At 39.6% G+C, this 23,161-nt stretch overlaps 1 protein-coding gene across 2 annotated transcripts in view; it reads right to left on the bottom strand.

Moving 5' to 3' along the window:
- Window positions 1-23,161, bottom strand: part of TSPAN9 (tetraspanin 9) — a 153,677-nt gene that overhangs the window by 113,286 nt on the left and 17,230 nt on the right. The window contains exon 1 of one of the 2 annotated variants that reach the window (XM_057428690.1): window positions 20,866-21,020. The exons of the other annotated variant lie outside the window; for it this stretch is intronic. The gene's annotated coding sequence lies outside the window, so the exon portion shown is untranslated. Of the gene's footprint in view, window positions 1-20,865; window positions 21,021-23,161 lie in introns of those variants that run through there. 2 annotated transcript variants of the gene reach the window in all.

A 23,161-nucleotide genomic window follows, 5' to 3' on the forward strand; every position in this document is an offset into this window, starting at 1 on the left:
TCTTTTTTTATTAACCCCATAAGTCCCTTTTTTCTGATGAGGAACTAAAAAAAAACAGTTTAACAGCCAACTGATGATTGACAGAATACATTCTGAGATTTTGGGGGGTTTGCTGCTTTGTTCTTAAGACAACTTTTGGCAAAACCAAAAGCAGCACATGATGAATAACTTCCTATTAAGGTCAGAGAGAAGAATGGAGTACAAATGCTTGTATATGAAGTCATTCTATGCCTCATAAGGTATTTGGTTTGGGGTTTTTTATGTCTAATAAGAAAAAGACAGGTTCTCTCCTTCAGCTTAAATAAAAATAATAGTACAGTGAAGGTATCTCAATACCAACAGACCCTCTGAACTTCTACCTCTTAGAAACATAGCAAGCTTTTACATTCTCACTGTCACCTTTGTCAGCTTCTGATGATTCCCATGCTGCTCTATCTATAGTAGTGGAGACAGTGCTTTACCAGAGGCTTTAGATGGCATAAGGAAGCAGGTTATGCAGAAAGCATCTATTTCAAGCACAGGAATGCAGCCTGTAACTATCCCATGACAGGAACCTCTGCTCAAATAGAAAGTGTAAGACCAAGCATCTCAAATGCCAGAAGCACTGCATCCTTAGATACCAGTGGGAAACGGGGAAGGTGAGAAGGGGAAGGGGGGTGGGAGTGGGGGAAATGAATAAGCACTTAAGTCTTAAAGAGGAAAGGAAACAGTAAGGCAGATCCTTATGTTTTATAAGGGAGGCTGGAAAGGACTTCACAGCCTTAGACTGAAAGGCTCCTTATATAAAATACCAGAAAAAAGTCATAAAGAAAAAAATTAGAAAGAAGAGGAAGAAGAAGGAAAAGAAAAAAAAAAAAAAGAGCAAAAAACAGGAAAAGGAAGAAAAAAAAAGAAGAAAAAAGGAAATATTAGAAAGAATTAAAAAGTAAAAAGAGGATAAAAAAGGAAAAATATAAAAAAGGAAATACAGGATAAAAAAGAAATAAGACAAAAAATAAAAAAAAAAGAGACAAAAAAAATTAAAAATAAACATGAAAAAGGAAAAAAGAAGAAATACATGCACTTTCTACACACACTGTCCTGGTGAACACCACCATGAAAAATGGTAACTATTTAAGGAAATAATTAACAATTATAGGTTGCTCCCTTACAGAAGCAGCAAGCAATCATGAAATTACTCTGAGGCAGCAGAAGTGTTCAACAGGCTGGTCTGAGATACTGAAAGAACTTAAGGAGGAACACATAACATTATTAGGAAGTTATATGAATCAACCTCATGAGCAAAGAAGGGACATTCAAAACAACATCACTTTACACTTTATCCTCATGCACAACGACATTTTGGGCAACGTGTTCCCTAAAACAAAACAACAACAAGAAAAAAGGTACTTATAATCTTCTTATACAGTTAAGGAGAAAACATTACAAGTGAAGAAAAGCCAACCATTTCATAGATACCAGAATCAATCCCAACAACAGGCTATATTTGCAGTGATGAAAATATCAACAAGTTTATTCATAACTATATTTACAAAATGTGACTTGCCTTTAACAGGGGCTAAATACCAGGGACATGTTCCTTCATGTCTACTTTCCACGATAAGATGGTGGTTTGTCAAATACTGTATAGGAGGAGTCCTAAAGCTTACCAGAATCATGCGCAAAACCCAAGTTCTTATACTGAAAGCCCTCAGAAATACCGGTGGCACAGATCAACAACAAAGAACATAAATATGAAAAACACATAGAGCAGAGACATATGACAAGGCCAGAGGAGAAGGTGACTAAAATAAAAACCACAGATACCCAAGTCACCACTGAAACTTGATAGTAGAGACAAACTTATCTTTGAGGGAAGGTGAACTTCCTCCAAGAAAGAACTCACTCCTTACAGGAGTGCGGGTGAGACCCAGCTGCCTTTTTAAATATCCCACTGCACAGCTAATAGCTGCAAAGCCCAACGGCAAAGCAACCAATACAGAGGAGAACCGCTTAGCAAACAGCAATGGAATAGGCACCATCAGTGAAAGGGGCAGAGTGAGTGCTGTGAATCTAGAACTGCCTGCCTACAGACCTAGAACTGCCTGCCTACAGACCAGGATAGCAGCACAACACCTTATGGAAGAGCTGAGTGGGATTAATGTTTGTTTTTTAAAAACATGAGAAATAATAAGCTGAGATACACATTAAAAGGACGTTACAATTGCTAATTCACCCACTAAACACTGGGAACCATTATCAGCCTGCTGCTGGTCCTTTCATTCAATTACAGGTTTACTTTCTCTGAAAATAAAAGTGGCTTCCACACTCCAGGAGCACAACCAGCTTGCTCTAGGGAGAAAGCAGTAGCTTGTGCAACCTAATCATGTAACGTGTGAGGATACAGGACCCGCAACAGAGAAAGTCAGGACTGCAAAACAGGAATAGTGTTCTGCAAGTCAAGACAGTCAACTCCAATATTTACCACAGCGTTTTTTTTGCAATACATAACAAAATTCCTCACATAATTATGTTCCTACTAATCATGTTCCTTCTTTCTGAGTTGTGTTACTTGAGACCAAGGTTGCTATGCAGGCAGAATGGCCAAGCACTTACAATTACAGTAGGACCTGCACTGTGAATATGGGCTGTGATTTAACACCAAGTGTCCTAAAAAATACAAGGTCTGAAACTGGGCAGCCAGTTGTGTCTAACTCCCATGCATGACAGTGGAGAAAAGGCAATCCTCCACTTTCCGTCAAATGAGTGCTCTGAAAAATACGTCCTAAAATTTTATGAAGCACTGCAATGTCATCACAATAATGTCATTACAGGCTGCCTTCAAATCAGAGTTAAATTAGCATGCAGCAATTACAACTGAAAAATGAGTAAAATGCAAAACAGGTGCTCCTTGGCTATGGTACAGCACACTCCTCTTGAAGACAATAAGATGCCATCTCCGGGAATGGAAAAGTGGCATCATACTGAATGCACATAAGGCAACTGAACAAAAGTCATGTACCTTAATCCCATTGCTCCCCTAACTTTCACAGAATCAGACTCACAGCCAAGTAGGGCTCAACAATTCATTTAGTATACTCTTCTCTGCAAAAGCAGTATCAACAGATACAAACATCTGCTCAGCAGGAAGCTGTGTCCCAGTTCCAGTTCTGCCAGATGCTGCATGCCACACTCACAGCTGGGGAATGGTAGAGATGTACTGTAACTGCTCCCCAAGAGACCAGCAGAGGAAGAAACACACTGCCTCTCACAATTCTGTGGGAAATATCTCATGTCTGCCAGACCTCACAAAAATTGCAGAAATATCTACTCACTATCCAGGGCTGTACTCTCCAGCTGTGTAGTTTGCACAATCCACGTTCCTACAAGCCTCCAAGGCTGGAGGTTCTGTACCTTCTTCACTTCATCTGTGCTAAGGCTGTGTTTTCCCCCGTGTTACAACTGCTCCCTTTGAATTTTACTTGTTATCACTGCTTAACTTCTGCAGCCTCAGTAATGTTCTTTCAGTTTCTTCCTTAGCATGTAAAACCAGTGTAGTTTATTCCTATTACAGGCTTTATTGTATTTTCTTTTAACACCTTCTTATGTGAAAACAATATTGTTGTGTTTGTACAAAGTCTGTTTGTAGCCTAGCCCTCCCTTGTAGTCTGCTCTGAAACACATGCAGTAATTTTCTGGCCACGTAAGTTGAAAGGAATTCAATCTCCGGGGTTTCTGCCCCAGCAGACATTGCAAGTAAGGACTTTCTGCTGACATTGCAAGTAAGGACTAAAACCCTCTCTCTGCTCACTAAGGCCTGGAAGGTAGCTCATTTCTCACAGCCCACCAGAAAGCTATCAGTTGGCAACAGCTGGCAGAACTTCCCACCTGGGCTGGATGTAAGCCAGTGATACAGATACAGAGAGACTATTATAGACTATTACATAGATGTCATCCAACCTCCTGGTGTAAGATGGCTAGCAAGAAAAGGTGAGCTGCAATGCTCTACAACTTGAAGGGTTTAAGAGCAATTCAGGGAACTATCTTCAAGTTTGAATTTCAAGCTTCTAACCAAGAATCTCATCTTGGGCAGCATGATCCAGAAACGTTCTTTCAATCATCAAGACATATTATTACTCATACTCAGCATTACTTTCACATCTATTTTACCGCAACAGTTTCTTACTTCAGTACGTGGCTATCAAGGTCACGTGGGAAATAGCTGAAGCAAGCTTTAAACACAACAATCTTATCACAGTATATACTAAAATGGAAAGTTGCCTTATCCCCTAGGACCTCATCTTAACGCTCACCAGTCTCCTCACATCAGCAAGGCTTTTAAAAGAGAGATTCCCTGACAGAGAGGGACCATCCATCAGGTACTCCCTCTCACAGCTGCTCCTGTGCAAAGGTCCCTAAGATATTTCATCATGAAAAACTTTTGGAGTTTACTTTCATTTTTCCAGAAGACAGATAGATGATATTTATGGTTTTAGTTACAATGAGATATAATAAAATAATGAGATAATAAAAATCTCTCCATTTAACATGTAATGACAAAAACTAAGTTCAACATTCAAAAACTGTACCAACTGTTCCTGAAAAAAACCCTCCATATTTACTCCAAGGATGGGATATGATGGCAACTGTAACTGAGATTGATCAAAGCTGTTTGTCTTTTATGGTCTTCATTTGCAAAGGACCGAATATAACTGGATTACCGGTAACACAGTACAGCTCAGAATAAAAGGAAATTAATTTTCTTTGCCTGGAAAAGGCTTGTTGCTTTTTTTGTGTAATTACACCAACGTGCAAGCCAATTCCAGGGCTACAAGCGAGCAGCCATGAGGAATAAAACACGAACAAACCTTCAGTAGGACTTTTGGAAAATAATCCTGGTATGTTCAGAATGAGCAACACCACTTTCACCTCCTCTGATGAAAGTTCACACTGCTCAGCTCTACAAAAGCATTTGAAACAGGAGGGAGGAAGGGAATCACAGCAGGATTGAGAAGGAATATGTATTGCCTCTGATGAATGGCACAATGCCCAGGCAGCTGCTGCATGAATGCCAAAAGTGGGACCTTTGTTGCTTCAGCTGGATCCCTCTTGAAGTTTTGAATTACAGATACCTCACTTTATGGGATTCTGCTGCAACATAGCAATGCAGGGACTGCTTGCCACATGTGTCTTTTTCATTCTGAAACTGAAACCCTGATGGGAAACTGGCCTCTGCAACAGCCTTGCACAGCAGCTAAAAAATACATTTCAGCACTTTTACACCAGACCTTGAAGGAATTAACATTATCCCAGATTTCTATTTATATTTCAAATGCAAAAATCTACATCAATATCATAACTGACTTTCAACAGCCATCTTTTAAAAACAAAGACTGAAAAAACTAAGGTGGGCAGAGTAACTGAAAGAAAATAAATCCTTTAGAATACTGTGGACAACTTGGAGGGTGATTGCTTCACTTTAAATGAGAGCCATGTCATTGTCCTCATAGTAAACACAGTAGAAAAATCAATGAATCATGAATATCTCAAGTTCGAAGGGACCCATAACAATCATCAAGTCCAACTCCCTGCTCCTTGCAGGACTACTTAGAAGCTCATGAACCCATACTGGCTATGACCAGTGGCTGCATTGTCTCTCAATGCTTTAAGTAAATCAGATATACCTGCAAGTATAAGGCATATATATGTTTAATTAAAATGAAATTTCTAAAAATTCCAAGTCATGAAAACTTCCAAGATAAAAAGAAATTGTTAAGCTAATAAAGTATTTTTAATTAGATAAATATATTCAGGTGTTTCAGGTTTCCTGCTAAATGAAGTATAGAACTGGTGAATGTCATCTTTGACAGCAGCAATATTTTCTGAGAAGCTGCTGTTTTCATTCCATCCTAATCAACTACTTCTGTTTCATCACCACCTGTTCTGGTTTTGGCTGGGATAGAGTGAATTTTCTTTATAGTAGCTGGTTTGGGGCTACGTTTTAGACTTATACTGAGAACAGTGTTGATAAAACAGGGATATTTTAGTTATTGCTGAGCAGTGCTTACACAGTGTTGAGGCCATTTCTGCTTCTCACACCTCCCCACCAGCATACAGGCTGGAGATGCACAAGCTGAGAGAGGACACAGTTGGGACAGCTGACCCCAGCTGACCCAAGGGATATTCCATACCATATGATGTCATGCTCAGCATATAAAGCTGGAAAACCAAGGAAAGGGAGGACATTCAGAGTGATGGAGTTTGTCTTCCCAAGTAACCATTATATGAGATGGAGCCCTGCATCCTTGGAGATGGATGAATACCTGCCTCCCAATGGGAAGCAGTGACTGAATTCCTTGTTTTGTTTTGCTTGTGTGTGTGACTTTTGCTTTACCTATTAAACTGTCATTATCTCAGTCCTTGAGTTTTCTCACTTTTACCTTTCTGATTCTCTCCCCTATCCCACCACAGGGGAATGAGCAAGCAGCATGGTGGTGTGTCATGGTTTAAGCTCAGGCCGTAAATCAGAACCATGCAGTCTACCCCCCTACACACACCCTTTCTTCTCCACCACCCCACCTCCCCCCCCAGCTCCCGGAGGGACGGCAAGGCGAATCAAAAGAATGTAACTCCCATGGGTTGAGATAAGAGCAGTCCAGTAACTAAGGTATAACATAAATCACTGCTGCTACCACCAGTAATAATAATGATAAGGGAAATAGCAAGGGAAGAGAATACAATCCCACCCGCCAAAATGAGCCCGACCGAGCAGAGAGTGCCCTTCCAGGTAACTCCCAGTTATGTCCCGGGCATGACATGCTGTGGTCTGGAATACCTCTTTGGTCAGTTTGGGTCAGGTGTCCTGTCTCTGCTTCCTCCCGGCTTCCCCTCCTCCCTGGCAGAGCATGAGGCTCACTAAGTCTTTGGTCAGACTAAACATTTGAGCAACAACTAAAAACATCGATGTTATCAGCACTGTTCCCAGGCTGAAAGTCAAAAACACAGCACTGCACCAGCTACTAAGAAGGAAAAAAAAAGACTGCTACTGCTGAACCCAGGACATGGTGCTAAGTTGCCAGCTGGGGTTAACACATAACACCAACTCACATGAAGCTGCAAGCTAACAAAACAAACAAACAAATCAATAAAAAAAAAAAAATACAAACAGGGAAAAAGAAGCTTGGTTTCTTCCTATCTAGAAAAATCCCCTTAATTTAATATACAGGATAAAGTTCCATATTTATACTTTAACACATTGACTAACAAATACAGTTCAACATAATATAGATGCTTGGCCCTAATATTAATTTTAAATGCAAAGCATGCTTTTAAAAACATTTTTCTTTAAGCCTCTAGCACAATTACTGTAGTGTTATGTAACCATGTAACAGATTTTTACAGTTTTAACTCATTTGCAGATGTCAAGCCATATCCAATTTTGCATAATCCTAAATTAAATATTACACCAGCAAACAAGTAATTTTTGAGTTTTTAACATAATGCAATCCACATGGAAATTAAAATTCCCAACTATTCATTATATGATGAGAAGTAGCAAACCCCATTTTCCTACTCTCCCCTCTCCTAGCCAAAACTAACACCAAAGTTAACATCAAATCTGTTTTTCCCCAGAGTTACAACTAAATTAATAATGCAAAACAATATTAAATCAGATCATTTCCTTTTTATTTAGATTATCATAAAGCTGGCAATTTCAAACTGCACTACAAAAATAGAAGTACTTTGCTTAACATGCTTTGGACTTTTGGACCTCTTTAATATAGCAGAGTGATAAAATTTTTCACTATTTTATGAAAATGTATAATTCTGCTGTGGAGAATTCGCACAGAATTCCAAAGTGTTGGAATTACGTTTAAAAAAAAACAACAAAAAAAAAACCAACCAAAAAAAACAACAAAAGGTATCTTTATGTAACAATTTATTTCCAAATTAAAGCAATTGAAAGATGTGATGATACTACTCAGAATTCTATTACTGAAAATGTCTTTTGATGTTCAGCCAGATCTGAGTTTCTGTTGTTATGAGTGGGAAAAACATGGAAATAATTTTCCAAGCTTTCTTTAAGCAGCACAAATGAGAGAGGGGGAAAAAAAAAAAAACAAAAAAAAAAAGGAAAAAAGTGCAGCAGCTCATTTTTCCTTTTCTAGGTCACCCTACAAGGTCACTCTATTGCAATTGTCAAGCTTTGCACAGTTCTTTCACTTGTTTTAACAAAATTGGAATAGAATTTATCATACAAGAATGCAGCACAGTTCCACAAAAGCCTTTAAGTTCACACACCTCACTTAAATCACCTGAAGACAAGAAAATTTATCTTTCGCTGTTGCTGCTGACCAGTAGTTTTCTGGAAGGCTGGGATAACAGCGCACCAGTATGTATGTTTATATCAGCTCCCCTCTGTGCTGACAACTGCTAGAGATAAATAGTTTAAGTATATTTTTACAAAGAATCTTAGAATGCTCAGAATTACCTGATGTGAAGCTGATAAGATAAACCTATCCCAACTCAAACTAGACAAGGTCACCTCAAACATCAAGTGCCTGACCTCTTATTGAAAATCTCTAGAATGACTGGACTTGGTTTGTCAGTGCCATGCTGACCTGGAAAGCGCTGCTAGTACACAGCATCAGCTATTTATCTATTACTTGCCCTGGCCCCCCATTGCACTTTTTTCCTTTCTCTTTTAATGTTGATGGTGAGTGAGAAATAGCTGAAGGGGTCACTATTTGCGATGCACTGTAGACTTCTCTTGTTAACACTGTACTTGCACTCAGGGTTCTTACGTAAGGGCACTGTGCAAGAAGTCATGGAGTAGAATAAAATGGCTATAATACCAAGGAAGCATCCATTTCCCCTCTCCTCTTCAATTCCATTGCTTCTTCTGTCTGGGACAACACCAAAGCCAGCTTTACACAAACGCTACACAGCTGTAGGATACTAACAGATAACCAATGTGCATTATGACCTAAGGAGACACAACACTGCACAAGGAAGGACTCCCGAGTGATACTGCTTCTCAATTTGACAAAGGCTTGACGCATGGCTTCAAATGAGCCATCTCTCAACATCATTTCTTTGCCTTGCCGACCGATCCAAGCTCTTTGGTTCCTGAAGGTTACCTCTTCAGGCTGTTCTTCAGAGCAGATGTAACTTGGGTTTGTTGGGGTTTTTTTTTGGTTGTTTGTGTTTTGGTTCTTTTTATTCCTTAAATCTTTTTCATAGTTTACAAATATTTTTCAGCTGGACAGCAACAGAGATCTCCACAAATTTCAACATTTGCATGAACTGTTTCATCATGCAGGGGTGCTTGAAAAAAAGAAAGTAAAACAATACAATTTCTCCAAAGAAAGTGACTCCCAATTCCAGTGTTATGGTCTATGACTTGACAGCATTTCATCTTCTTGTACAGGGTTTTTCTATTCTATTTTTTTTAATACAGTAGCATAGTTTTATCTTAAATAATAGACTTAAGTAAAATTCAGTCATTCATTTTCTTAAATGGTGCTGCATCATCAGCACCCTATAATTATTTTAGCGTATGAACGCAGTAGTTCAGAATAAAAGTCTAAAATTTATGCAATCTTACAGCACCTTTGGCATAAATTATATGCTCCTAGATAGTTTGCATGATAATTCAGCCTTTATAAAACCTGCCATCACTTGAAAATGCCTGGTATTATACAGTACCCAGCAGATTTGTTACATTTATAATATTCCTATTATTGCCAGTACAATGCAATTAAATTCAATATAAATTATCGCAATAAAAAAAATAAGATCCAAACTGCCATCCAACCAGAGCAAAAAGATCTCACCTTAAACCAGATAGAATTTGTACTTAGTATTGTGTCCTACTTCTTGTATATACTTGCCTACCTGTTGTAGTCTCATTTCCAAAAAACACACAATTACAATATCTTCCTTTCTACATACAGGTGTCTAACCTTCAAGGTTGACTAGACACCTGAAATTCCCAAGGTGGTGCTTGTAAGAAGACCATGACTTCCCATACTCAGGACTTCCATCAGCTACAGGTATCCCACCCTTTCAATAAAGAAAGTTCCAACTCTCAACAGCTGCAGTATGCGATAAGGCCTTCATCCAACTCAGGCACAGAACTATGGAGAAAGAGAGGAATCTTCACACATTCAGACTACAGATAATGCATAACTTTCTACACTCATGCTTCAACTACACCTCTGAGACAAGACATCATACAGCCACACCACAGCTAAAAGCTGGAGCATCCACAGAACTCTGTCAAACCAAGCCATAACCCATTTTGTTCTTGCCCCAGCACAGTGCTGTACAATATCCCGACCAGCTTGCTGACTGACTCACACAGCAATACTTAAAAGGGCTGAAAAGTCACAAAAAGACATCAGAAATTTGAGCTAATATCCATGATGAATATGAACTACCTAGCACTCCTCAGATGTTCTATCAAGTTTTTAACCTGGATAACAAATTAATTATTTGGGTTTTTTTAAGAAATCAACCATCAAAAATGTCAAGATGGAACTCTTTAAATAAACACAGAAACCCATTGCAAGTGTAATGGGGGCTGGTAGTGGTCCAAAGAATAAGAATACTAACCTTCGAAATCTGTTTGCTTAAAGTTCTGAAATTCGTATTTAAGGTTCATTTACAAAACTTTCAATTACCCACAATCTTGTTAAGAAATCTTTTAATATTTAAAAAAAAAACAATCCAAACATTTTCAGGTGAGATTCAAGCAGTAAACCTTGACAGAAACAATGACTCTTGCAGGAAACAAAGAAATGACTGCTGCGATAATACCATTTTAAGGTTAAAACCTAGAAATAAAAATTTCCCTTAAGACATGCAAGGATAAAATGACACTATGCACCTTTAAAAAACAGGTAGCAAAGTTTTATTTCAACACAACCTCCTTTACCCAAATGACACTGATGCATCACCATACCCTTAGTTGGTTATTCCTAGACATATACGAAGAATACTAAAGAAAGCACCCAAGCTCCTTAGGGTGAGCAGAAATGCAGCAGAGTAAGAAATTTTAGACAGAGTTATTTACAGATATTTTCCTGTGAGAAAAGAATGGTAAGAATGTAGCTTGAACATTAACAGATCCGCTAGAATATCACTCTGCCTGGTGGAGTCAGCAAGTTTGGAGGGGGATTCAGTGGGGCTGGGAATTCAAACTTTAGCTTGTAATCAGAAAAATCCTACTTTAGAAATTTGAACCAGCAGCTAGAAACATGTAATACAATATAGAACTCTCGTGAAAAAGTACCCAGCTAGAGGGATCTTATACTGTGCATGTGAAATCTATGACTCTTCAGCTAAAAAATTAAAATAATAAAAAAACCCTAATGATACTGAAGCTCTTTAGTATTCTGCAGGGACCTATTAATAAGTGAGTGACATGGACAAAAATCTGCATTTCCTTCCTCTTCTTTCCTTGGGAATGCTGCTGCAGGTCATGTGTGAAATTCCTCTATTTGGATGTTGACAGAGCAGAAGTTAAACCGACGTAAAACACACCAATGACATAGTCTGTTCTATTCCATTACATTCTGAAGAGCCACTTATGGAAAATAAATTAGAGTAACTGAAATATAAAAGGAGATTATTCAAAATGTGTATTCAGATTGTTTATGAAACAATTATTCAGAATGTTTATGCAACAGTTTAAATGAACTGGTTACTAGATACTAATGCTGTACTGTCAAGTAGGAAGGCACATGCACTGGGCTTCTACAGGGAGATCCTCTTCACATCCTGCAAATGGCCAAGAATTTAACTGTCAGCCTTTGAAATAAGAAGTTCAGTACAATGCAGGAAAAAATAACTACTTCCCTGTTGCTTTATCATAGCAGAGACATGCAAGACCTATTTCATATTATTCTCCCAAAACACCTCCACAGCCCTCAGGAACATCATTATATGGTGCTGATTTTCCACAGTACCAGTGGTTCTTCAGAGAACACTGACAAATACATCACACTATACAGAATCTGCTATGTGGTTCAGCCAAGAAACAGCTCACATGCAAGTCAGTGTAGGCTTCTTGGAGAAAAAAAAAGATTATTTATTAAACAAGCAAATACATAATGAAAACAAAGGCACAGATTTGGGGATTATTAGGGAGTATTTATTTGGCAGGAGAAAGCAGACAGGACTTGATGAGACTTGTAAGTCCATAAAAAACATTGTTAGTAGAACAAACTAGTTAAGTCCACACCCTCAAAGCAAGTTGGCAATCAGTTTTTAACACGTCTTTTCAGACCAGTGCTTGCAGAGTTTAAGTGCACTGTTTCAAGTGATCTCCCCACAACCTTTAGGTCAAGAAACACAAGGTAGAAATGCACTTTCAGGATTGCTTACTGTGAACATTAGCCATACCTAATGCGATTTTCAACCAACAGCATTCAACATCAGGTGTAAGAGGGCTGAGCACTCTGTCCTAAATGGAGCGTATCAAAATCACATATGAACAAGTCACAGACTGCTGAAGAAACCAGCTCCTTCCCGACTAGTAAAATTAAAAAACAGAAAGGGTCAAAAAAGTCACAAAGCCACATTTATTAAAAAATAAAAAATAAAGAAAAAAGAAAAAAAATCACATTTCCCTTAACTCAAAATGTGCTGAGCATTACTCGTGATTTAATGGGAGACAATACCTGAAGCCCTTAGGTCTTCCTAGAGTCTTATAAGGGTTTTCACGTCTTTGACTTACAGAATCAAAGGTAAGCATCAAAAGTAGTCATTTGAAATGTTAATTTCAGCCTTTAAATCAGCAAACACTCTGTAGCGTAGGACATCATTCCTGAATAATTAAAATGCAGAAAAGACACATACAGTCCTCATAAGTGGGGAATTCCAAAAGCCGTGAAGAGGAGGAACACTCTCTTAAACTTTACACAATGAAACCATACTGCATTCAACAAACACTCTTTCTCCCTAGATCACCTGGCAAGATTCTGCTTTCACGCTGATACACCGGATAGCTGTCCATCACTCACAGGCACCTTGAGAGGCTGGAAAAATGGGCTGATAGGAACCCCATAAAAACTGACAATGGTGAATGTGAAGTCTCGCACCTGAAGAGGAATAACCCCAAGCACCAATATATGCTGGGGGCAGACCAGCTGCAAAACACTTTTGCAGAAACAAACTCAAGAGTCTTTGGTGGACAAAGGGTGACCAAGCAAGTGCTTTTGAGGCAAAGAAGGCAACAGTATCTAGGACTATATGAAAAGCAACATCAGCAGCAGCACAAGGAAGGCGACCATTCCCCTCTGCTCAGCACTGGTGAGGTTCTACCTGGAGTACAATGTCATATGCTGGGCTCCCCAGTGCAAGACAGACATGAACATACTGAAGTGACTCAAGTAAAGGGCCACAAAGATGATTAAGGGACTGGAATACTTTTCAGTGGAGATATAAAAACCTTGACTAGACACAGACCTGGGCAACCTGCTCTAGGTGATCTGCTTTAAGGAAGGGGACTGGACTAAAGGATCTCCAGAGGTCCTTTCCAACCTCACTGATTCTATGTAGATACGAAAAAACAAGACAGCAAGACAGAGCCAAGGTACAAATAAGTTAGAACTCCAAGCTGACCCTGGGGTCCAAATTAAACTGCACTGCCAGGCCTGCAGGAATCCAGCAGAGAATCTAATTGCAGGAGACTAAGGAAAGAGCAAAGGCATTGCCAGAGTTTTGTTGGGAAGACAAGGTAAGTACAAAATGGATATGAGGCAGAAATTAAGACAGTGGGCAGAAAGAACTTCACAAAAACAATTGACTCAAAACACACACATTTACACAAACCTAAAAATCAGCTTTAAAGATAACACAACCGACTGACAGATAAGGAATATTAAAATGGACAGTGGTTTCATACCTGCAAATTGTTCTTTTAGGATAAGCCATCTAAGATATGATACAACTGTGACAGCCAATGAGTGAAGTGACAGTAAAACCACCAAAAGGAATAAATATGCAGGCATCCATTGTTGTATCAAATACTGATAAGGCTAACTACAGTGCAAAGGCATCTGAAAAGCAGAGCATGGGAACAAAAAGGCTTAATCATTTTCTGACAGCAAGTCTACAAATCTCACCCTTCAATGTTTCTGCATCTTATGTGCACCTCTTTCCAAGGAATTCAGCCTTCCAGCAGTTAAAGATTTAAGCACTGCTTTGGCTGCAGATCACCTAACAATAATACACATGCAAAGCACACAAATGACATTCCCCCTAGCACACAAGGGGCTGTGGTGCTAATGGGAAATGTGGCATTTGGAGACAATGATGAAATTCTAACAGCTGCCGCAGATTGGAGGGTGGAGAAGGAAGAAAAAAAAATAAATGTGGGGGGAGAGAGATCCTGGAGTACTGGAGCCAAAATAACAGCTGAATCAAAATCACTTAAGATAAGGTATATTTGGAGTTCCCACACCCTTTTCATCCCACTTATATTTCACCAGTTAAGTGAAAAAAGTAGTAGTGCATAAATAAATTACCTAGAATAGTTCTCATCCTTCCTCTCAGATCATCACTCATCACATCATGGATCTTCCTTATGCAAGCATGAAAACACACTGATGATGAGCACTACAGAAAACCCCTTAGCAAAGAAATAAATGCAAAGATGACCAGAAAGCCAAGCATCAACCACTGTCACATACTACACAAAAAGGTTCTGCAGCTACCCAACAGTTAAGAATTCTTGAGTAAGACTCATACAAAAAGAGATATGAGGAAAAAAACCCAACAATTTCTTCTTCCATGTGTGGAAATGATTTGTACCCAAAGACTGGTGCCGACTCATTCACCTTCCTGTAGATGCTGATGGTGTAATTATGTTGATAAGCACTCACATGGGAGCTCAGAGAGACAACAGCAGGTGCAAGAACCCCAGTAACACCTTGAGCAGCTACTCCCAGGGCCATAACGGGAGAACAAAAATCCCATCAAAGGTTTTTATGCACACATATACACAAATATGAGCAAAAAGGCACAGGGACTCCCAAAAACTCATTTGAGAAAACAGAGCCCCAGCCCTCTGCTAGGGGTATCCCCGGAGAACCATCAGCACCATTAACCAGGTGTGATGCCGACCAGATAAGTCTACTGGAAAAGATCTCAGGTTCACCTTGTAGGTTCATCTTATATATAAGCAAGGTTATTGCCCAGGAGTATGGGACACACTGTGGGATGCAGAGGAAGACCATTCTGGGTTTGCACAAGAATTATTGTAAAATGTTTAGGGTAGGAAACAAAAAGGCAGAGGAAAGAAGGGATCCAGGTGGTATATATGTATGCCTCATACATGCCAGGTTGCACCTGGAGACACAGAGTTGCAGCAGCCACATCTCTAACAGGTTACCAGATTTCTCAGTCCCCCTAATAATGGCCAGCCATCCTAGGTATCCATACAGAAAGCAGCAGAAACAAGTACACATGCACTGCACATCAAGCAGTGACCATTATGGGTTCACACACTTCCTGCAGCAGACAGGGTCATCGAGAAATCACAGGCAAATGGCAAGATTCTCTTTTTCTGCCTTGTGAAAAAGAAAAGCGAAAAACCACCTTGTACCTTGACAAGGAGGCAATTTAAATGTTTGTGTCACCTACAAATTCCCATGTGTAAGCCAATTTGACAACATATTTAAGTAGGAACAGAGAAAACAATCATCTCCTGGTGGAAGGGTAGGAATGGGTAGAAGATGAAAGCGCCAGCTCCAAGGCTAGATGGAGATAAGATCAAGCATGCAATACTAGGTAGCCTCAGTGAATGACCACACTTCCTTAGATGCACCAGTACATGTGCCCAGTGTTACCTCCGTTGTTAATTTTTTATTTGTACTGTATTTTCTGAAAGTGCATTTTTTCTTAATTCTAGTTTATACTAACAAAGGTAGGAGAGTGGGAAGAGAATGGAGATTCTGGTTCTGGTCTCCAGGGCTGTGAAAAATAAGCTTGTAAGAGTGAACTTTAATGGCAAATAAAACAAATGCAAAATAGCTTTAAAATAAAAAAAAGACACGTGGCAGGCAGAAGAGACAAAGCTTTTGATGTGCTTCCTACACTCTTATTTCCCACCACTGTTTCCCTCGCTTTGTACTAACACTAATCTTGCTTCCACCATACTGCTGGTGCATCTGAATTTCTAATGTAGAGGGACAAAGAATCTAAGTAAACAAAACATATAAAAGAAACTAACCTTTTTAAAGGCATTCTTCACATGATACAAAAGCAAAAAAGAGCCTGGTTTGGGTTTTTAATTCTATCCCTTATTTTCACATTATACTTACTGTATGCGCTTTAGAGTGGACAAAGAGAGTAAAGAAAGCAATCTGACAGGAGGCCACCCTTAAACACATTACTGGTAATTATTTTTTGATTTTACATTTACTGTCTGTTGAATTGTTTCTTCTCATGCATATTTATAGACTAAGAAGAACAGGCTGCAACTGGAGTAGCAGCAGACACATTTGTTCTTTGTCCTGAAAGGACCAGCATTAGAGTAACACATGCATGTTTCTCACTGCCACTTTTTTTTTATCACATTTAATTATATTTTCAGACTATGCTGACCTGTCCTCTATATATATACTTATGCTATATGAACAGATACAACATCCCTTTGTGTTGCTCTGCATCTTGGACAATTGCATGCTCCTGATCAAACAATGAGCTGGTGGGAAAGGGACCTAATCTTAACTCACTAAAGAAAGAGTTCAGTGAGACATGAAGATGCACAGTGGGATTTTTTTTTCCAATCTAAGGATGTCAAAATAAGGCTCCAAACGAGCCACTGTCTCACACAATACAGTTTCGTGCAGTGCTTGTTTGGTTTTTTGTAGGGCAATTTTTCTTTCCATCTTATTAATGCAAACCATACACCAAAATAATTTATGTCGTATGAGGAGACAAAAACAAGAGACACAGGCAGAGGGTATGCCTCAGCTCAGCCTGAACATGAAAGGGGAATTCACTGAAATGGACAGGCACAGAGATTTCAGCAGTGCAGAGGCAGCAGCTGTTGCACTGACAGTAATTAGACTAGGCTGAGAACCTGAGGACAGGAAACGATAGAGCAGTGAACACAAGGCAAAGGGAGACAGAGTCCTTTCTGAATCAGGTTATTACAAGCTTGGGGGGGAGGGCGAGGAGGAGGAAATAAAGAAGAGTAATTTTTACAGGAATCTAGAATGGTTTGGGCTGGAAAGGACCTTAAAGATCATCTAGTTCCAGCCCCCCTGCCATGGGCAGGGACACCTTTAGTATCTTATTTGTAGAGACAAAAGCTCGTTCAAAAGCTGTTAAACAAGTAGTGGTGATGACACATTGCATGAAACAAAAGCAGAAAATGTTGAAGTTAGTTTCTTTTATTCCTTTGCTTCATGTGGACACCTTTTTTCTGCATACTGGCTACACAAAGTTACAATAGAGACATGCAATCCCTTGCAACTGGCTGTATGAGAGTGTATTTCATTGTCAATTTGAATACATCTTACAAGCAGTATGCTACCTAGCAGATACAAATACTGAAGCAGAGGCTGATAAAACTACTGCACCAACATCAGCAAGCAGTTTGAAGAACCAAGAACAGAATTACACACACACACACTGATTATATTCTTTTGCACTGGGTTACAGCTGCCTTACACAGCCAACAAATATCTCATCAACCCAGGCTCCTAGTAAAATGCTCTTTGAAGACTGCTGACCATTCTTCTCCCTCTTCCTTCACTCCCAGTTCCTGGAGTTTTCTGATGTAACAGGCACTTTCAAGGCACCCAAGTGAAAGTCATTTGACCACCATCTGGAAGGCAATCAGAAGTTCAATCTAGCAAATAAATATGAATCAGAACATGAATCCAGCAGGATAGGAATGCACAGCTGTTACTACATCTCATTTCAGAGAGGCAACAGAAACTTGACATTCATGACCATCACAAGCACATTCTGAAACTCTACCGTACTCAGGTCCTCACTGGCAATCAGCCAGGCCCTTGGTGGTGAGGACCACTATGCATAAAACATATCAGACTGGTATACTGCCTTTTGTCATTTCTGGATTAAGTTCAGGAACTGCAACACTTCATCTCAATCCAACTGAGCTCCTACTGCAAACAGAGAAGGAGCTGTAGTCTTACAGAGATGTAGCCAACAGATAAGAACACACCCTGACCTGCCCTGCATCCCTCTGATTATAGTGACTCTGAGTTACAGAATATGTGACGACACTCTACAGCAGACAAATAAATGTTCACTAAAAAGAAATAGCCCTAAACAATAATTCCTTGCTGCCTCACCTTTCAAATCAAGGAGGTGCTGCTTAGCACTTAGGTATGAGTGAAATTCTTGGTAAAAGATCTAATACCCTAGGTCTTGCATGTATTTTATCATTAAAAGCAAGATTATAAAAAAACAGGAATAAAAGCAGTAGCTGGGTGAATAGTGAATAAACTTGTCATTAAAATTTATACTTTCAAATGAAGGCATGTGGTTTAACAGTTCAAGTAAGAAACCGCAGCATGCTAGCTGTAGGAGATTTTTGGCTTCTAAGGTCCAGCAGGGACTTCACAGGTAGCTATATTAGATCACTTAGAGCTACCAATGTTTTGGGATCCCACATCCAGAAGGGGAATGGCAATAAACACTTTTCCTTATAACACACTTTGGGATCCTCAGTTCTACACATCAGCAAAGCTTCTGTCCTTCTGCTAATTGTGAACTGAAGCTCAGGCTATAGAGAAGAGTAAGGAAAAATGAAGAGAAAATGGAGGGGGGATGGACACCACATTAAATGTTTAAGAGCTTTCTACCTCAGCTCTTTGACCACAACATTGACATTGGCTTTTTTTGTTTTCTTTTCAAGAATGTTTTGGCAGTGCCCTATTCCAGCTGTAGTAAGCAAGAAGCTGATGCAGCATCTTTATTGCTGACAAACAGTTAGAAGTTTTGAGCCAATGAAAACAGCAATGTATGTGTCCACTGTATGCTGGAGAACCAGCCACATAGCAATTATGGAAATGAACCCTTTGGCCAGAGGGTAGGACTTACATAAGGAAGAGAAACACAGCAGTTTAAGTCAAGAGCTCAGCAATATCCCCAGTTTATTGATGGACATTATTTTCACTACAGACTTTTTCCATTTCTGCAGCTATCCTTAAGTTATTTCATCTCCACTGAGCCTGAGTTCAGTTCTGGTTTTAGTTCAACAGAAAATTCATTTATGAAGCACACCTTGGACCCCTTGGTGTCAACAATTCTTACTGTGCAAGGGTATCTCCCAAAGCTCTGTTCATTTTAACACAGAATTGAGATGCTGGACTGCAGCTGACACATTGGACTTGAGATGTGGACTGTAACCGACACACATCAAAGCAACTATGACTGCACCAAGCCACATCACATCACATAGTCTGAACAGCTACAATCTATTATTATCTCAAGGATCTTCACTCAGAACTGTATTCTGCAGAGCAGATCCAGCCTCCCACATGCCAAACAGTCTTCAAGCCACAGCCTTTGCCCACAATACCCTTTAACAATGTTTAAACAAGAAAATGACAGAAGCTGAAAGCAAGGCTAGCGCATTAATGAGCACTACGTGACTGAATGGGCAGAGCGCAACACTGACCATAAAGCACTACTTTAGCAAGTACTGCCACCAATAGGCCAACGAAGGCCTAGGGTCTTTTCTTGCAGTATAAACGCGCTGTTCGCTTCAATACAGCCCTTAAATTCACACAGATTGCGAATTTACACTGTGCCATCACATCAGCAAAATTCAACTTGCTACTGTGCAACTTTCCACTTAAAGAACTGATTTAAACTGCAGCTCCAACAGGAAGCTTACTGATACACCTCTACAAAGAAAGAGACTTACAGTATAATAAATGAGCTGCAATATCAAGCTCCAATAAGGCTATATTCATTCCTATAATGAATATCCATACTGCATTTACAGCATTATGCTTTTTATTATTTCCCTCAACTCTTAGCATTCCACTTTGCTTTTTGTGGTACTGAATGGCTGCTATTCCTGAATTTCTTGCCCCCCACTTCTTGCACACAAACTGGTCCTGGTGCTTATATTTGCTCACTAATGCAGCTGAACTTGTATTCTGCTACTCAGAGGTGCGTTTATCTGCTTAGCATTTCCCTCACTCTCTTGTTACACCTAAAGTGGACAAACCTGCAAGCTGTCACAGCCTTACTGTCTTACTCAGACAAGCTATTGCAGTACTAACTATAGACAACAAACCCCATTCTTGCATACTGCACGATGACGCAATGACAGAGTGTCCTGATAGGTCACTATATAGGAAATAAGAAGACCAGAGTAAATTAATGAGCTCACCCCAGGAAATGTCAAGACTGATAAAATATACTAAGTAGTAAATATGGGCATCTTCTTACCATTTGCGAAGCTCACAAAACATAATAGCTACAGGTTCAACATTTCTTATGCAGATGTCTATGTTACTGCTGTTCCTGAAGAGCACATTAGCAGCAGACACTAACAGCAGGGCTTTAAAGTAGGGAACACACCCATCTTAAATCTCCAGTAAAGAAACACAGGTAATAGAATTTTTCCTAATTTGCTGTCCCCAGTTTTCCATCCACAATAAACAGAAAGTTGATCTCCACAAATCTATTGTCCTTTACCCATGAAGTTTGCCTACTGTCTAGAATTGTTTTCAAGCTCTTAGGGTTTGCCTAGCTGGATAGGAGATTGCTAAATGAGGTAGCTATCCCATTTGAAGCACAATACTTCTGGACTTTCTCCTACCAGTGGAGCAATAGAGTGTTTAAATCAGCACAAATCAGGCTGCCACAGTTCTGCATACTTACACAGTTAAAGGAAGAGATGCCCAGCAGGTAGGGAAGAGGAAAGAAGAGGGACAACGCTTTGGGTTCAGTTCACATCCACTCCAGGTGAATCATGTACAGATCACTGGAAAGCAGAGAAAAAGTGTCTATACTGAATCAGCTATGCCTCTACACACTCTTTACTCTTGACAACCAGGCACCCAAAAATTTTTTAAAAATCCCACTTAGAAATTAGATAACTAATTTCTTCCTCATCAAAAGCCAGTATCATCATGCTGCCAAGAATATGACTATTGGTTAAGAGGGAAGTTTTCAATAAATCTGTCCAGCAGTAGAGATTAACTATTTGGGATTTGAGGGATTTCTATATTGTCAGTCTTCAAGACTGCACTGAAATCTCACAATTTCTCCTACAGGCTCAGCTCATGCAGTCCTGCAGTGGCATAGGTTCAGATATGTTTTTTCAAGCATTTCAGATTCCAGAAATCATTATTTCAAAGCACTTTCTGTGAGCTCAAAACCAGAAAATAATCCCCATTATTTCACCAGAGAAACAAAAAGAATCTCTAAGCTGTTCGTCATATCAGGGAGTGTTGACTTATACTTTAAAAATGTAACTAGCACAGCCTATTAAAAAACCTTTCCATCCTCAAAGCAAAGCCATGTTTTACATAAGAAAATCTATTGTCTAGAAGATACATTGAAAAGTAATATAAAGTTTGTCTAAACTATTGTCCAGACAAAACCTATTTCCTGACCAAGCCTTCCAACCTGTATCTCAAATACATGCAGCCTCATACTATGGTCAGGGGACAAAATGATGAGGCTGTAGGTCCCAGATCATTAGAACTACCATGGCTAGCAGCTGCACTGGATTTCATAATGAGCTGAGATCAGGCTCTTGAAGAATCATAGCTGAAGCCACGGATGGTTTATTATGCTCTGACAGCCACTTCTCCTCTGTAGAGGCTATTTTTAAAATGCTGGAACTTGATGGAATTTTTTTCTATTAACTTCAGCATCTCTGATCTGTACATCCCTCCAAATACACTATGAGGCTGCAACCTATACAAATTACAGATACCACCACTTACTGCTACTCATCTGGTCCCAGTAAAAAGCCAGATGGAGGACTAAGCAAAAACCAAACGAAAGATAAGAACAGCTGAGAGTGAGATTATACCCAGAAATATGCAATTTAGGTGAAGCCTTTGAGTTCCTGGCAAACTGCCCATGAGAATGTTGCTTAAGGCAACTCGAATACTTCTGACTTACGGATGTTTGCAGAAAGACACCAATCATGCAGTGCTGCAGGGTCAAATTAATGGGACTAAACAATTCAAACAACTGAAGAAAAAAACAACACCGGACTTCAAATTTTACAAATGCTGTGAGTTTTCCTAGCTACAACTGAGTTATTAATGACGGTGAAAATAGTTTGAACTCATAAGTATTTACTGATTCCCAAATCAATTGTTCATTCAGCCTAAATCTTTCATTAAATAAATGAAGAAATTAAAAAGTTTTAATTTGTGGAAATGAAGCAGTTCTGATTTCTTTTGATAGCCTCAGACATATAGACTAGTAAGGGATTACACAGATTTGCTGAAATGCTCAACCTTACATGTTCTACAGAAAGGGAGGAAAAATGGGAGGCTGGAGGGGAAGGAAAGGAACCTCACACGAAGCAGCATCTAGTTTACTTGCAAAAGGTAACTGACATTTTATTTTTTGTTCTCTCCCCCCTCTACCCCCCCCCCCTTTTTCTTTTCTTTTTTTTTAATCCTCTCCAAACAGCCACTTTGCTGAGAGACTTCAAAGAACCTACAATCTGTGTGGGGACACAGAAAAAAAACCCAAACTATGTACAGCTTGTGACAGACTTTGCCTAGACTTGAGCACAGTTCAGTTTCAATAGTTTCTGCAAGAGCTTGGTAGGGTGTTAATCTTGTCGTCTGTGTTAAGTTTTTCTGGATTTTAGTAAGGCTTTTGATACTATTCCCTCACAGCATCCTTCTGGACAAGCTCATTGGTGAGATGATCAGTGCACCGAGTGAAGAACTGGCTGAAGGGCAGAGCTCAAAGGATTGTAGTGAATGGGGCTACCTCTGCCTGGCAACTAGTCACCAGCAGTGTTCCTCAGGGCTTACTTCTAGGGGCAGTTGGGTTCAGTATATTTATCAACGATCCAGATGCAGGAGCTGAAGGCACCATCAGCAAGTTTGCTGTTGAAACCAAATGGGGAGGTGCTGTTGACTCTCTTGAGGGACAAGAGGCCTTGCAGAGGGATATGGATAGATTGGAGCATTGGGCAATC

The sequence above is a fragment of the Pezoporus wallicus genome, unplaced genomic scaffold, assembly GCF_028554395.1.
Source record: "Pezoporus wallicus isolate ANWC-B61680 ecotype Strahan unplaced genomic scaffold, APGP_CSIRO_Pwel_v1 scaffold_3294, whole genome shotgun sequence".
Classification (NCBI taxonomy): Eukaryota; Metazoa; Chordata; class Aves; order Psittaciformes; family Psittacidae; genus Pezoporus; species Pezoporus wallicus.